We start from the raw sequence: 14,343 nt of genomic DNA on the forward strand, positions 1-14,343 counted from the left end.
CAGTTTCTTTAATAACTTTGTACTCTTTCATTTTCTCTGTTCTTTCACTTTCTCTCTGTATGTCAAGAGGAGGAAAGAAAAAAGACCACAAAATCATAATCTATGTCTTTAATGATGGGCTGTGGCAGTAAATAAATTATAAATAAGTAAAAATCCTTAAACTCTTGTGTACTTTGCATAATAAATAGACCTGTTTACTTTGACCTTTTTCTTACAGACACCTTAGTCAGAAATAGTTACTGAGATTTATACATTTGTAATATTTATTTTTCCCTGTGATCAGCTAATCAGAAACAGGCATAGTTAAAAGCAAAGTACCTTGTTTCATTTAGTGTTTAATTTAAGGTAGTGACAGAGTAAGTTTACACTTTCTTTGTCCACTTAGTAATTAATTCTTCTTCTTTTTCCTTCCCAGATCAGATTAAAATGAATATCTCCTATTAATAGCTTTGCAATCCTAACTATGGCCATGAATCAATAATAGTGAAACATTATTTTCACAGGCCAAAGTCAGTTTCATCAAAGGTTTATTGTTTACAAAGCAATGCTTTCAAAACTGTGTACTTTATTGTACGTGTTGAATGAGATTTACACTTCCCTCTGCCATTTTGAAGTGTTCCTTTTATTCATTTAACTTGTCTCTTTTACAGTGTCATTGAACAAGCAGCCAAAGGGTTGCAAAACTGTGGGTTGGATTTGGAACAAGCTGGAAGCCTGAAATTGGTTTTTCACTGAGTCCAATATGTCATGGAATTACGCTGAAATACCTATTTATATCTGGGAGGTACAGCAGATTCCCAGCTTTCTTTACACATTATGGAGCGAGTGTACACAACGAACTTACGTAGGACACAGAAACTAAAGCCTTATGAAGAGTACTCTGACTGATGTTTGACCTGGCTGCAAGCACAAGGTCAAACGGAGCACTATTTAAAAAACAGGTCTAAAAGGCAGATGGCAGACATCATATCTGTGTTAAGCAGTTCACTCAGATATGCCACCATCTCTAAACGGATATTGAATTCCATCAATATTCCTCAAAGATATCTTAACTCTAAGCAGGTGACTGAGTCGCACTAATGTCAGTTCTTTGCTGGTATTATGTGCTCTAGGGAATCAGAATTTTATCTGTTGTAGAGTCATAGATTAATTAATATTTTAGATGATAAATAACTATTTATGTGATGTCATTGTAACAGGTTAATGAAATAAAATCAGACAAGATTAAAATAGCAGCAGCAGTATCTCATTTAATATTTTGTTAAGCAAAAAAGTCACTTGAGAGTCATTATATCCTGTAAAGCAAAAGTTAGATTGTCATTTCCATATGATGATTTGAAGATTTTTGGTGGTGGGTAATAGCTTGTTCTTTCCATTTAAATGGAAAATCTGATGATAATACTGATTATTACACTAAAAAAAAATAATAAAAGCAGCTAAAAAAAAATACAAATCAGCAAATAATGTGATCACAACATTTAATGGAGTCTTGGAACATATCCTAACTGTCAGGGGGACAATTTGTGGAATATTGAGCCAGAATCTAGATGAAGCCAATTCTCACATGTCATTCGGGAGACTGTGCACTCCTTGTTCAGATGGTGTCCTATGCAGGGTGTTCTTAGCGCTGATTCTGAACAGCCTAAAGATTTTTAGCATGTGCTATATTGTTATTGGAAAAGTCCTAAAAACAGAGCTGAGAAAAGATGCAGAGCAACAATAATCAGCATCTCCTCTCTTTTGCTAAGGAATTGTTATGGTAATAGATAGTGATATGGACAATCCACTCTAAACTATTTAAAAATGTGTTTCTTGTCTGAAAAACTTGTCTAGACAGTTTGTAAAGCACAGACTCAGAAGCTCATCTACAAGGTAATTCCTTCCCTTGATCTCCAGGTGCATTGATGGTGGGTATCAATGTGGTAGATTGAGATGCCCTCTCCTAAACTGCCTCCACTCTAAATGTTTAAGTATTAACCTCAGCTAAAGTGGTTGCTAGCCTAGAACAAAATCTGCTGACCTCTCATACTTCTCACATAGATGAGTCTGCAATCAAGTCTAAATACATTATGATAGCAGAAAGAATTTCCATGTCAGCAAATTAGTATCTGTCAGCTATTCAGGTAGTATTCAGTATTCAGGAGCCGGAACAAAGAGCAGAAGCAGAAATGCAGAAGCAGTCAACTAATATACAAGCCTACTCCCTTCAGCGCAGGCTGTCAATATTTGCTGGACAGTTTTTCTGGCAAGTTATGGAAAGGGAAAAAAGGGAACTCCATTGGCTTCCAAAGTTCAGCAGCTTCCATGAAGTGTGCAAGGCAAATGTTCCTATAACAAACTGACTGGGGAAGCAGCCAGTAATTGCTTGATTAGCCCACTAGCAGGTTTCCCAGGGAAAAGAATGGAGTTAGACCTAGGTCTCATCCAGCAAACTTTGATTACCATGTCTCCTGTGGGGCAACACTTGACTGAAAACACCGCTGGGGTAAAGTCCCACCTTGTTTTTTAATGCAAACTTAAGTTATGGTATTCTGCTTCTTGACATAGAAATTATTCTTGGTTTTCCTCACCTGTAGGAATTGAAATGATTAGTTAAGATGAGACTCTGAGGTTTTGAGCAACTACATTTTTTTGAAAAGGATTATCCCCAACAGCTGACATAAGAACTTGTGTATTGCTGCTTTATTCCAAGTTTTATTTCTACGGTGGCCTGAAAAAAGTGGCTTTATGATCAGATTGTATTGGCGGCCACTCTGTTATACCCAATTCACACTTCTTTTCCTTGCATACTGGAAAACACACCCAAATATGTCTTTAGAATAAGCTTCAGTTTCTTGTACTAGAAGGCTATTTTACTAAACAGAACATTTTGTTCAGCCTTCATAATGTCAACAAAGCACTGCCTTAAGTCCAATAAGCAGTAGATTTATTGAAAGTGACTTATGCAGTCAATATCTGGAATGAAACACCTAGTTTCATCTTGTCCAATTTTTACATTACTCTTAATTTTCCCAGGGAACTACAAAGCTGAAACACTTTCAGTAAAGCACTTCCTTGTAAAATGATCTGTTTTATGTGTCACTGAGAAAGAATACATTTTCGCTGCTTTAGTATCAGAATATGCATCCTTCATTTTATTTTAATTCAGCCACTGGAACCCTAATGATCAAAGCCATTTCAGAAGGTACCATCAATTATAACAGCCATCTCATTCACAAGTGAAGGATGAGTCTTTTTCTCTACTACTTAGAGACCAGCGATAATTCCCAGACCTCTTCTCTGTACACAAATAATGCTGTACCTTTCACGTGTCCCTTCCATTTTTATAACTGCTGCAGTTTTATGACTTTTTGCAGACCTTGGTATAGTAACTTCATATTTTTGATGCCAGCATCCTCAGGACAGTCACAATCCAATCATTCTTCTTTCATCTACTTCGATTAATTTGGTTGTACACAATCCTGACTTCTAGAAGGAAATTCTGCAGAATATAGACTGGATCTAAAAAACTTGATTTTTCTCTGTGAAGTGGGTGCAGCACATTACAGATAGCAGCAAACCATCTTGGAAACAATATTCATTTAGCATCTTATCAACTGTTTTGATATTGTTATTCAAAACAAGCGGAACTGCCCTTGGATATTCTTCATATGTTTATCTTCTCTGTATAGCACTTAGTCATTTGTAGTTAAATCTGTTGTGTGAAGGAGAAGGAGGTCATTAGCAAATTTAGTTAGAAAAATTGCTGTCCTATATAAGGCAGGCACACTCATGACGAACTTTTGAAAGCTGTACATTTCTATTAGGTCCTGATTTCCTAATACTCAAATAAAGAAACTTAGCTGCCTCAAGATGACAGCTGAAGCAGAGAAGATGCTGAGCAAATGCTCTGTTAAAAAATTGTTACCCATCTTTTAAACCTTTTTTTTTCCTTGTTAAATAAATATAGCTGTCACAGAAGGAGGCTGTACTACTACTCCACCCTAGTGGTAATCTGAGTAGTTCAGTCCTTCCTTCTTACCTTGACAGGAACATAGTAAAATGTACATATCTTTTTCTTACTAAGGTTATCTTTCGTCTTTCTTGAAATAGTTCTGGTGTATCGAAAATATTTTCAAGAAGCATAAGGCATTATATTCACCATGGAATATTTTTCTCCATTAATGCCAAGGGTGTCTAAGGTCTTTTTGAGTAAGTTTTTACAGGCCTCAGATGGCCATGTAGGGGAGAAGACAACCTAGTTTTCCTCAGAAGAGGTCTTGGCTACATAGTATCGCAACCCTTGTATTGCACCTCCCTTGTTGTCTAAAAAATGTGCTTTATATCTTAAATTCCTTTTTGCATCCTGTATTCTACAGCCTCTCAAGAGGTGTAAAGTGCAATCCTGTAAAATGCAACAAATAAAGAACTCTAAAAATTTAAATATTTTCACATAAAGAAGTACGTGACTGTAATCTCGAGGGATGTGTAATGCTAGTACTACTCGACAGAATGTCCTTAAAGAAATTGGTGTCACTAGAAATATCTCTGTAAGGATAAAGTTGTGTGTGCAAATTTATTGGCAAAGGGATTTTAAATTCTTTGAAAATAAAGCCACTTTTCCCTCACCGTTTAAAGCCATGTATTCAAAGCACATACTAACCAGTCCAGATCATTTACTAGCCACCTTGACAGCTTGTTTCCTTGTCCTGTTCTATAATCAATTTATATCACTGCAGAGTTAAAAGCAGCATGCGGCAGAACTGAAATAAGGCAATTCAGAAATTAAGTCTATTATTGATGTTTACGTACACATTTAGATTGTTCTTGTGATAATGACTAAGAAGTCTTCTCTTTCCACCATGTTTTCTTACCAGTATGTGTGCCCAAACACCAGGAAATCATTGTAACATTAAGAGTGCTTGTGTGAGCACTCCTCTAACACTAATTTTGAATCTCGCTATTTCCAGTATTCCGTTATCCACTGCACCTTTTTACAAAGGACTCTGACACACAGTACTTTATGTGGGGAAAAAAGGTAAAACAGTAAAATTACCTCTACTTACTCACTTTAGTTAAAAACTGTTTTTTTCCTCCTTGTCAATTTTAATGAGGCTCTTTTTTATAGGATATGACACTGGAACTGCTCCGGTCTAAGGTACAACTATGTATTATCTTCATTTCTTTTAATGTGTTCGCCTCCCAAGGACAATAACAAAACGAAATATTCATAAAAACTAACATTTAGAAGCCATTAATTGCCTTTTTTTTTTTGTTTTTAAGGTGAATTCCTAGTAACACAGTTAGCAGTATTTCTTGGATCTAAAAGCCCATGTGCTGAATTTCACCTTTCTCCATTTCGCCTTTCACCTTTCTCTTCTTTTCCTAATCAGATTACATTAGAGTGATTCAAGAATAGTTTTTTATGCCTTTGACTCAGTAGCAACGTTACATCAAAAATAATTTCTTAATTCAGATGCCATAAGTTAGTTTCCTCATATGGAAAAAAACCTAGTCCTTTGGCCAATTCAGGTGCAACTTGTGTGCAGTGCATTTAAATACAATGACATGATCTGTTTTCTCACTGTTTTTCAACTGAGACACTGTTTTATGTATATATATATACACACATATATATGTGTATATAAATATATATATATGTACATATATATAAAAATATATATATATATACACACACACACACCCCTGAGCACCTCCAAGTCTAACCTTGGCTGCTTTTATTGTTCAGGGAACAGAGTTATTCTCCTCTAGAAAGTTAGGGTCTATGCTACGTTCATCTGGAGTGAAAGTTATTGCAGATGTCTGGCTTTCTTGGCTAGGAAGCAAGGAGGACAACCTAGAGCCCCACTTCTCAAAAATCAAAACTTTCTGGCTCTAAATTAATTTTACACTTTCCCCACACACCAGCCCTTCAAAAGTACAAGGAAAAAAAAAAAGAAGAAAAAAAAAAAAAAGACAGAGATAAAAGAGCTTCTTCATGCATTTTAAACTGAAGCAAAATTCTTCCTATGGGGGGGGAGGAAAGATCCAAAAATTCTCTGTTGCCTGGACTGTCTACTGCCAAACCGTCAAAAACAATTTATCTACTTCTATATTTAAAATGTAAGACTATAAACATACTGGCCTGTGTCTAAGAGGTTTCAAAGGAAATAGGAATGGATTTTAGATGTCGTATGTGTATATCTGTATTTGGTACTCTGCATATGAAGATAACCTAATCCAAATTTATCTATAAAGTTCACAAAAAAACCCGAAGAAGTCATGCAGGCTCCTTTTTTGTTTTCAGCTTCCTGACAGCTCTATCTGACTGCTTAGAGGCAACTGACAGTAGAAGTAGCTTTCTAAGCACTCATCTTGAGAATCTAAAATTGAAAAATGTAGTAGGTCATCCAATTCTCCTTTGACCAATCAGCTTTGAAGACGTCTCCAACTACGCTCCATGGATGAAGTCTCTAAGGATGTACTAACCAACTATTATATCGAGAAACTATTATATCAGGCAGCAACTGGACCTTGCATTGTCAGCATCAGACCAGGGCAGAGCTCATAGATTGATCTACTAATACTGAAAGTGACCATGGACAGAGATTGAGATAATATTGCCAAACCCATCTGCAATTTTTGATGCAGTAGATGACAGAGCAGGTGTATCACTCCTACATGACCTACCTATTGGAGCAAACAACCCAGTACCACAAACTCTCAACACAATTAAAGATGTAAAAACTAGAGAGATATCTCACCCCTAAAGCTCTTCCATGGTATTTAAAAAACCTTGCCACTCCATGTCACATCCTCTTTAGCTACAGGAGAGAAGCAGAATATACAGGGTAAATGTCAGCTAGAGAAAGCAGAATATAATACTGTCTTTAATGAGGGGACTAGAGCAATCTGTACATCAGCATAACTTTGTGGATAAGAAAAAGTTACTAGGGCAGTGAGGCGGGTTGACCTTGGCTGGTGCCCACCAAGCTGCTCTATCAACTCCCCCTCCTCAGCTGGACAGGGAAGAAAAAACATGACAAAAAACTCCTGACTAAAGATAAGGACAGGGAGATCACTCACCAGTTGCCATCACTAGCAAAACACACTTTGTCTCTGATGTTCCTTCCTCCTCACACTCTTCCCCTGCTCCAGCGTGGGGTGTCTCCCATGGGATACAGTCCTTCATGAATTTTTCCAACATGGGTCCTTCCCATGGACTGCATTTCTTCACAAACTGTTCCAGCATGGAATAAGTCTCCTCATTTAACTGTGCTTAAAGAGGATTCAAATAAGAATCCAATGCTTTGGACTGCTTGGATGTTGTGAGGACTATTTACTTGCCCCGGAAAGTGAGAGAAATGTCATAGTTAGTTCTTCAAAGCAATTTCTTTTCCAATTAAAATTATTTCATTCTTCAAACAGATTTGTCTTTATTCATAACTAGATTCTATTAAAGGTCTTGACACTTTGCCAGGAGCAGTGGATGGAAATTAGGCATATCTTAGCATCAGACCAATTTGCATTAAAGATCTTAAAAGATCATTTTTGTTAGTGTCTGGCTAAGGAAATCTGAAGTTATTTAGCTACAGTTGGACCTTCACTATAGTCTTGGAGATCAATTTTTTTTTCCCTCATATAATTTTTAGTGAAACTCTGATCGTTCTTCTCTTCACTGGATTGTCTTCATTAACATGTTTTTTTATAAAGGACATACCCTTTTAAGCAAGATATGTTTCTTTAACTAGTATACACTGAATAGAAAAAGATTATGTTATTCATGCTGCGGTCATGTTTTCCTTTAGTACACACAAACTATTGTGGCTGGGTTTTTTTTGTTTTTTAGTTCCACACCCACCCACCCCCCCCGCCATAACATGGTCTATATCGATGATTTCCTCTGTTGTAGCTTCCAGGGAGCTTTTTGCAAGACTGTTATAGTCAGTTACTCTCCAGGCTAATTTGATGCTGCTTCATATGCATTTATGAGTATAAAATAAGCACTTATTGTCACCCAAAGGATTTTCTCAGAGAATTTCTCAAATTTATAAAAACATTAATTTTATATAAAAACTTATTTTGTTTATATATTATATTGTATTAAAACTTATTGTATAAAAACCTAATTTTAACCCTCTCTTCCAAAGTACTTATACTCTTCCAAATAGATATAATAATAATTTTTTCTGTGAAAGTATGTAAGTGTTAAATCTTGCAGCAGCCTGATAGCTAGATAGACCTCCCTTTGGTTCTTGAGCATTGCAGCAAATGGAAGCCCCAGAACTCTCATGAAGTGGAGTGTAATCTCTACACGTTTGCTATGCAGTAATTAATCCTCCATTTAGCAGCACAATACACTGTGCAAAGTATATACGTAAAGGGGATAAAGGACAGGGTCTTTAGTAAATTGAATTTATGTGCAGTAAAAGAAAGGAAGGGAGCAATCAACTGTGTATTTATGTAACTCACATATTCCATAAATGTCATATCAAATGTAAAGAAAAAACATAATTAGCTCTCACAATTTCTTTTAGCTGCTGACATGCATTGTTAAAAAAAATGCTCTTAGTTTTGTGATTGCAGCTGTTCCCCCTACTTTCTACACCCACTGCTGCAAAGCAGGAACAGCAATTTAGACCTGCTGCGTATGTTGTATTTTTTTCTGTACTATTGCCTATAAGCTCTGTAAACAAACTTCTCAGGAATAAAATATGTCCTCACTGTTGTGAAGAAACTGAATAAAGTTGGAGTTGCTGCACAGTAACTGAGAGTGGAATTTAGTTGTCTTTCCAGTCCTTAAAAATAGTATTCCAAGGGGGATCAAATTTACAACAATAGAATGGCAGTCATGACAGTCTGGCTGCTTTTCAGTTTGTTTGTTGTTCTGAGTCATCGCTCTGTAGACTCCTCAAGTCCAGAGGGAGAAAAAGAATATGCTTTAATGGTTTCTTTCTCTCTGCACCCCAGCATTTTAAGAGAAAACCTAAAACTAATTTTAAAAAGTTTTCAAGCTGGCTGGAACAGCTGATCATTACATTTAACCATTGCATATGTAAGCATGTTTGATGAAATGAACAAGGAAGCCCATTTATTTTCATCCTTTATAAATATTTCTTGAAAAACATGAATATAATAAATTGTTTATTGAGATAAATTCTAGGAACTGGATGTTGTGACTGTGTCAGTAAAGAGTATCTGAGATGAGAGAAGTAATATATTGTTTCCACAGTTCACTCAGCATACAGCAGTTATTTTCATTAGGAAAAGGTTCATAGTGAATTTTGCTTAAGAGTGAAAGCACACATCTCAGTGGGACAATATTCAAGTTTTTGGAAATATATTAGTGTGATTGGCCTATTTTTCTTAGGTCCTTTTATGATATTTCAGGATGTATTGTGTAGGGGAGCTTTTCCGACAGTATACTACTAACTGAGGATTAGATTAGGGGTCTGTGTGAGAAGAGGCTTGGGTAGCAACTTGATCAGAAGAGGACCGAAAATGAGCAACTTTTGTAGGAAAGGACTCTGTTGTCCTTTCATGATACTGAAATACAAGAAGTGTGAGTCAATTTGTCCTGATTCATAATTTCTGTAGTCAGTCCATAGGCAGATAACATAGGTTACACTGCTAAAGACACGCATTTTAGGATATGACTGCATGATACAAACTCATATTTTTGCCCATAAAGGCCTCTTCCCCCAGGTGAATAATGACAGGACCAGAGGAAATGGTCTGAAGTTGTAGCAGGGGAGGTTTAGGTTAGATGTTAGGAAGAATTACTTTACTGAAAAAGAGTGGTCAGGCACTGGAACAGCCTGCGCAGGGAGGTGGTTGAGTCACCATCCCTAGAGGTATTTAAGAAACATCTAGATTTGGCACTTCAGGGCATGCTCTAGTGGCAGAGATTGTGTGTGTGTGGGGGGGTTGTTTTGGGTTTTTTTTTTGTGTGTGTGTGTGTATGGTTGGACTCAATGATCTCAAAATTCCAACCATGAAGATTCTATGATTCTCTTCTGTTCTATGTCTCCAGTGTGGCTCCTTCTCTACCACATTCTGTTTGCTGCAAATTTCCTACTGCATTCATATGTTGTCCCCTGGTTCTCCCATATCAGGTCCGAAGAGTTGTGGTGAATGGAGTTAAATCCAGTTGGTGGCCAATCGCAAGTGGTCTTAGCCAGGACTCGGTACTTTGGCCAGTTCTGTTTAATATCTTTATCAATGATCTGGATGAGGGGATGAAGTGCACCCTCAATAAGTTTACAGATGACACCAAGTTGGGTGGGAATGTTGATCTGCTTGAGGGTAGAAAGGCTCTATGGAGGAATCTGTCCAGGCTGGATCAATGCACGAAGGCCAATGTATGAGATTCAACAAGGCCAAGTGCTGGGTCCTGCACTTGGATCACAAAAACCCCATGCAGTGCTACAGTCTTGGTGCAGAGTGGCTGGAAAGCTGCCCAGCAGGCTGAATATGAGCCGACGGTGTGCCCAGGTGGCTAAGAAGGCCAACGGCACCCTGTCTTGTATCAGGAATAGTGTGGCCAGCAGGACTAAGGAAGCAATTGTCACCCTGTACTCAGCACTGGTGAGGCTGTACCTCAAATACTGTGTTCAATTTTGGGTCCCTCGCTACAAAAAACCACATCGAAAATCTGGAGTGTGTCCAAATAAGGGCAAGGAAGCTGGTGAGGGGTCTGGAGAACAAGTCCTGTGAGGGGCAGCTAAGTGAACTGGAGTTGTTAAATCTGCAGAAAAGGAGGCTGAGGGGAGACCTTATTGCTCTCTACAACTTCCTGAAAGGAGGTTGTAGCAAGGTAGGTGTCAGTCTCTTTTCCCAAGTAACAAGCTATAGGACAAGAGGAAACAGCCTCAAGTTGCCCAGGGAAGTGGTGGAGTCACCATTCCTGAAGGTATTAAAAGACTTGTAGATGTTGTGCCTGGGACGTGTTTTAGTTATGGTTCTGGCAGTACTACGTTAACAGTTGGACTTGATGATCTTAAAGGTCTTTTCTAACCTAAATATCTATATAAGAAACTATGGGGGACCAGAACACGTTTTGAAGTGCTGCAACCACAATATTCCCTTGCTTGGCTTTTGGTCCGTGCCACGCAAAGTTGTGGACTGCTTTCAAGGACAGTATGGGTCAGATGCCGTTACTAGCACACAGTGTAGATGACAGCATACTGGTTTGGATGGAGGAAGGAGTTTAATGACCTTGTGACTATAATACATAATGTTATTAATGTCTGTAAGGGGCAGATCAAATTATCCCGATAACAATTCCTCAGTTTAATCTCAGAGTTAAGTACTTAATTTCATCCAGACACACCCCTAGATAAACCAACATACATGTCACGTGAATAAACAGGAGACCTGAAAGCAAAACAGGGGGCCACTGGGCAATGTAGATGCATCCTAGAAGAATATCTGTGTTAGACCAGTGTTCACTGTCCTCACTGAGTACACTCGAGCACACTCAGACGCATTCTAAGTAGAGTGGTGTGAGATTGATCAAATGAATGTATGGAAGACCATATTGATATGCTAATAGCCTTTTTTAAGGACCTTAGCACCAAAGTTTATGTCAAGGATGTATATGCAGCATACAGGTCTCTAGAACCATTAGGAAATCAGAGAGTTAAGCTGAAATGGAAATCTAACTATGATTCAGGCAATAGCCCCTGTCCACAATAAAGAACACTCTGAGCACTTAAGAAAATAGCCATACAGATTATTTCCCTCAAGAAATTAAGTTTTCATTCCTTTCTTTTAACTTATGAATGATAAATGAGGAGCTGTTTTCTGCCACACCTCTTCCTTTATTTTAAGTCTAATTTCCTAAGAACCCCCTCTAATCCAAAAAATTTGTGCAATTTTCTCCATTATGGAAGGGAGTTCAAACCCTCCTTTAAGATAGAACTCCCTAAATACACTGCTGCAGTCTATAAATAGGGTCCATGCTCTCTTTTCTTTTAGATGCATGTCCCTGTGGAGAAAATCCAGATTGATCAGGACAAGGTTTGCCTCTAGCCTAGGTTTATCACTATAAACCATGTGTGAAAAAATAATATTGATTCTTTGTAGTTTCAGGCTTTTTCTGTATTTTAGTCAATCACCATTTAAATTAAAATATGTTATGGTGAACAAAACCACTGTGGTGGATCTGCATGATCTGGATTTCTGGATTGTGGCCTCACTTATGTACAAGTGAATTTCTGATGTTTACTCTATCCAGGATGGTAGCAGATTTATAAATGAATGGAAATGCAGCTCTGGGCACCCGAAGAACCACCCCATGGCCAAAGCACAGTACTTGTGGAGTTAAGGCAATTTCAGGCTTAGGTTCATGTCTTTATGACTTCAGGTCCTTTATGGATAAATCTCTATTCACCAGATAATCCCATTACTTCTAGCAAATATGTTAGTGTGATATAAGAAATTATCCTATATGACAAAGTCCTAAATTGGTATTTACCTTTTCTTATAGACACTCATATGTAAAATATGATTTCTTATCTGTATTGTCACATCACTTAATACTATGACTCTATTGTAGAGAAGTTATTTCTGTTTATCTATCTCACAGCTGGAGAAATTCTAATTAAGTACACCATTCTGGAGAAAAAAAATGAAAATTTCTGCAATCTGGTGAATTTTCTCAGTGAATTGACTATATCAAGTGTTCAAAGCCAGGTTGGGTAGGGCTTTGAGTAACCTGGTCTATTGGGAGGTCCCTGCCCAGGGCAGGGGGGTTGGAATGAGATGATCTTTAAGGTCCCTTCCAACCCAAACCATTCTATGATTCTATGATTCTATGATCATCACATACAGAAAAACAATAAAAGAAGGTGAAAGAATCAAGTGAATTATCTGGACGAGAGAGATTCTACCTAGACAGAAAATTGGATTTTAAACCAATTTAATTCATAAGAAAAAGTTAAAGACAGCGATTTTGTTTCCTATTTGTAACAATGACATATCTATACATACTACAAAAAAAAAAAAAGTATTTACTGATGCCTCTGTTAAGCTGACAGCACAGCAGCTACTCTCTTTCATTACTGAAGGTGGCTGTGTTCCAAGTAGGTGTTGCACACACATATTTTCAATCAAAAAAGTATATAAAGCTCAATTATGATTTATTACCCCAAAATAGCTAAGTAATGTTTAATACACAAAATTTTGGAATATAATGGACAGTCCAATAAGCATATAATGTAAATATTGTTTTGGAAACAAAAACTGGTTGGCTTATAATGGTATAATAATCAATTGAAATGTCTGTCAGGAGAAATAATAAGCATGTTTATGTTAGCCCTTTTTAACTACATTGTTAGCACAATGGGTTTCATTTTATAGCAGCCAACTAAAATCTATTGGATAAAGTATTGAAAGCTTTCATAACATATGCAGCCACTTGAATGATCTGTTGATAACTGTTTCTGAACAGAGGACCATATTTAAATTCTATGTTTTCTATTACTTACTTTTTAGAGACTTTTCATATGTTCATATCCTTTTTTCTTTTAACTTCTTTTTCTTTTCTCGTTTTTATTATCTTTTTTCCCTTTCTTCAAGAATTGATGTGATATGTACTAGCTAGATGTCGTGGTTTGGCCTCAGACGGCAACAAAGAACCACGTGCCGCTCGCTCTGGCCTTCCCGATACAGGAAGAATCGGAAGAAAAGGCAAGACTCTTGGGTTGGGACAAAGGCAGTTTAACAGAACAGCAAAGGGAACAGGCAAACAACAACAGTAACACGGACAGAGCCATATACGAACACGATTACGGGACCGCCGCTCCCCGCCGCTCACCGACCGGACCCGGGACGCCCCCGCCCGCTCCAAGCGGCGACTTCCCGCCCCCTCCCCCGGCAGCTCAGGGCGGGCATGGCTCACATGGCATGGAATACCAGGGAAAATTAACCCTATCCCCGCCGGAACCAGGACACTAGATCTGTCAGTAAAATTTGAGGACTATTCCCTATTTTTGTGGATTTCTGCTGTAATAGAATGATCTATAAAGGTGTGTGGAGGGGGAGTGTTTCAATTTAAGCATTATGCCAGCAATAAATGAACAGATTGTTTAATTGTTCTTATTGTTATACTGACAACGTGTGGGTAACATGAAATCCATGTGTCCCGCGCAAAGCCTTGTTTTCTAATTATGCATGGCTGCTTTATACAATGCAGCATCTAAGAGCAAATCTGCAGTGACGACAAACTCTTAGAACTCTCATATGCACCCCAAATCACACCTGAGAGGTTTCAGCCCTTGAGGACTGAACTGTAGACAAAGGTATTGTTTTTATTCTTCAATAGTAGAAGTGTACAGGGCTCGAGGGGAGGTCTTAGCATTG

General features: G+C 37.7%; 1 protein-coding gene across 1 annotated transcript in view; it reads left to right on the plus strand.

The window, feature by feature from the left end:
* Positions 1–14,343, plus strand: part of NUDT12 (nudix hydrolase 12) — a 562,232-nt gene that overhangs the window by 22,286 nt on the left and 525,603 nt on the right. The window lies entirely within an intron of this gene.

The sequence above is a fragment of the Chroicocephalus ridibundus genome, chromosome Z (genome assembly GCF_963924245.1).
Source record: "Chroicocephalus ridibundus chromosome Z, bChrRid1.1, whole genome shotgun sequence".
Taxonomy (NCBI): domain Eukaryota; kingdom Metazoa; phylum Chordata; class Aves; order Charadriiformes; family Laridae; genus Chroicocephalus; species Chroicocephalus ridibundus.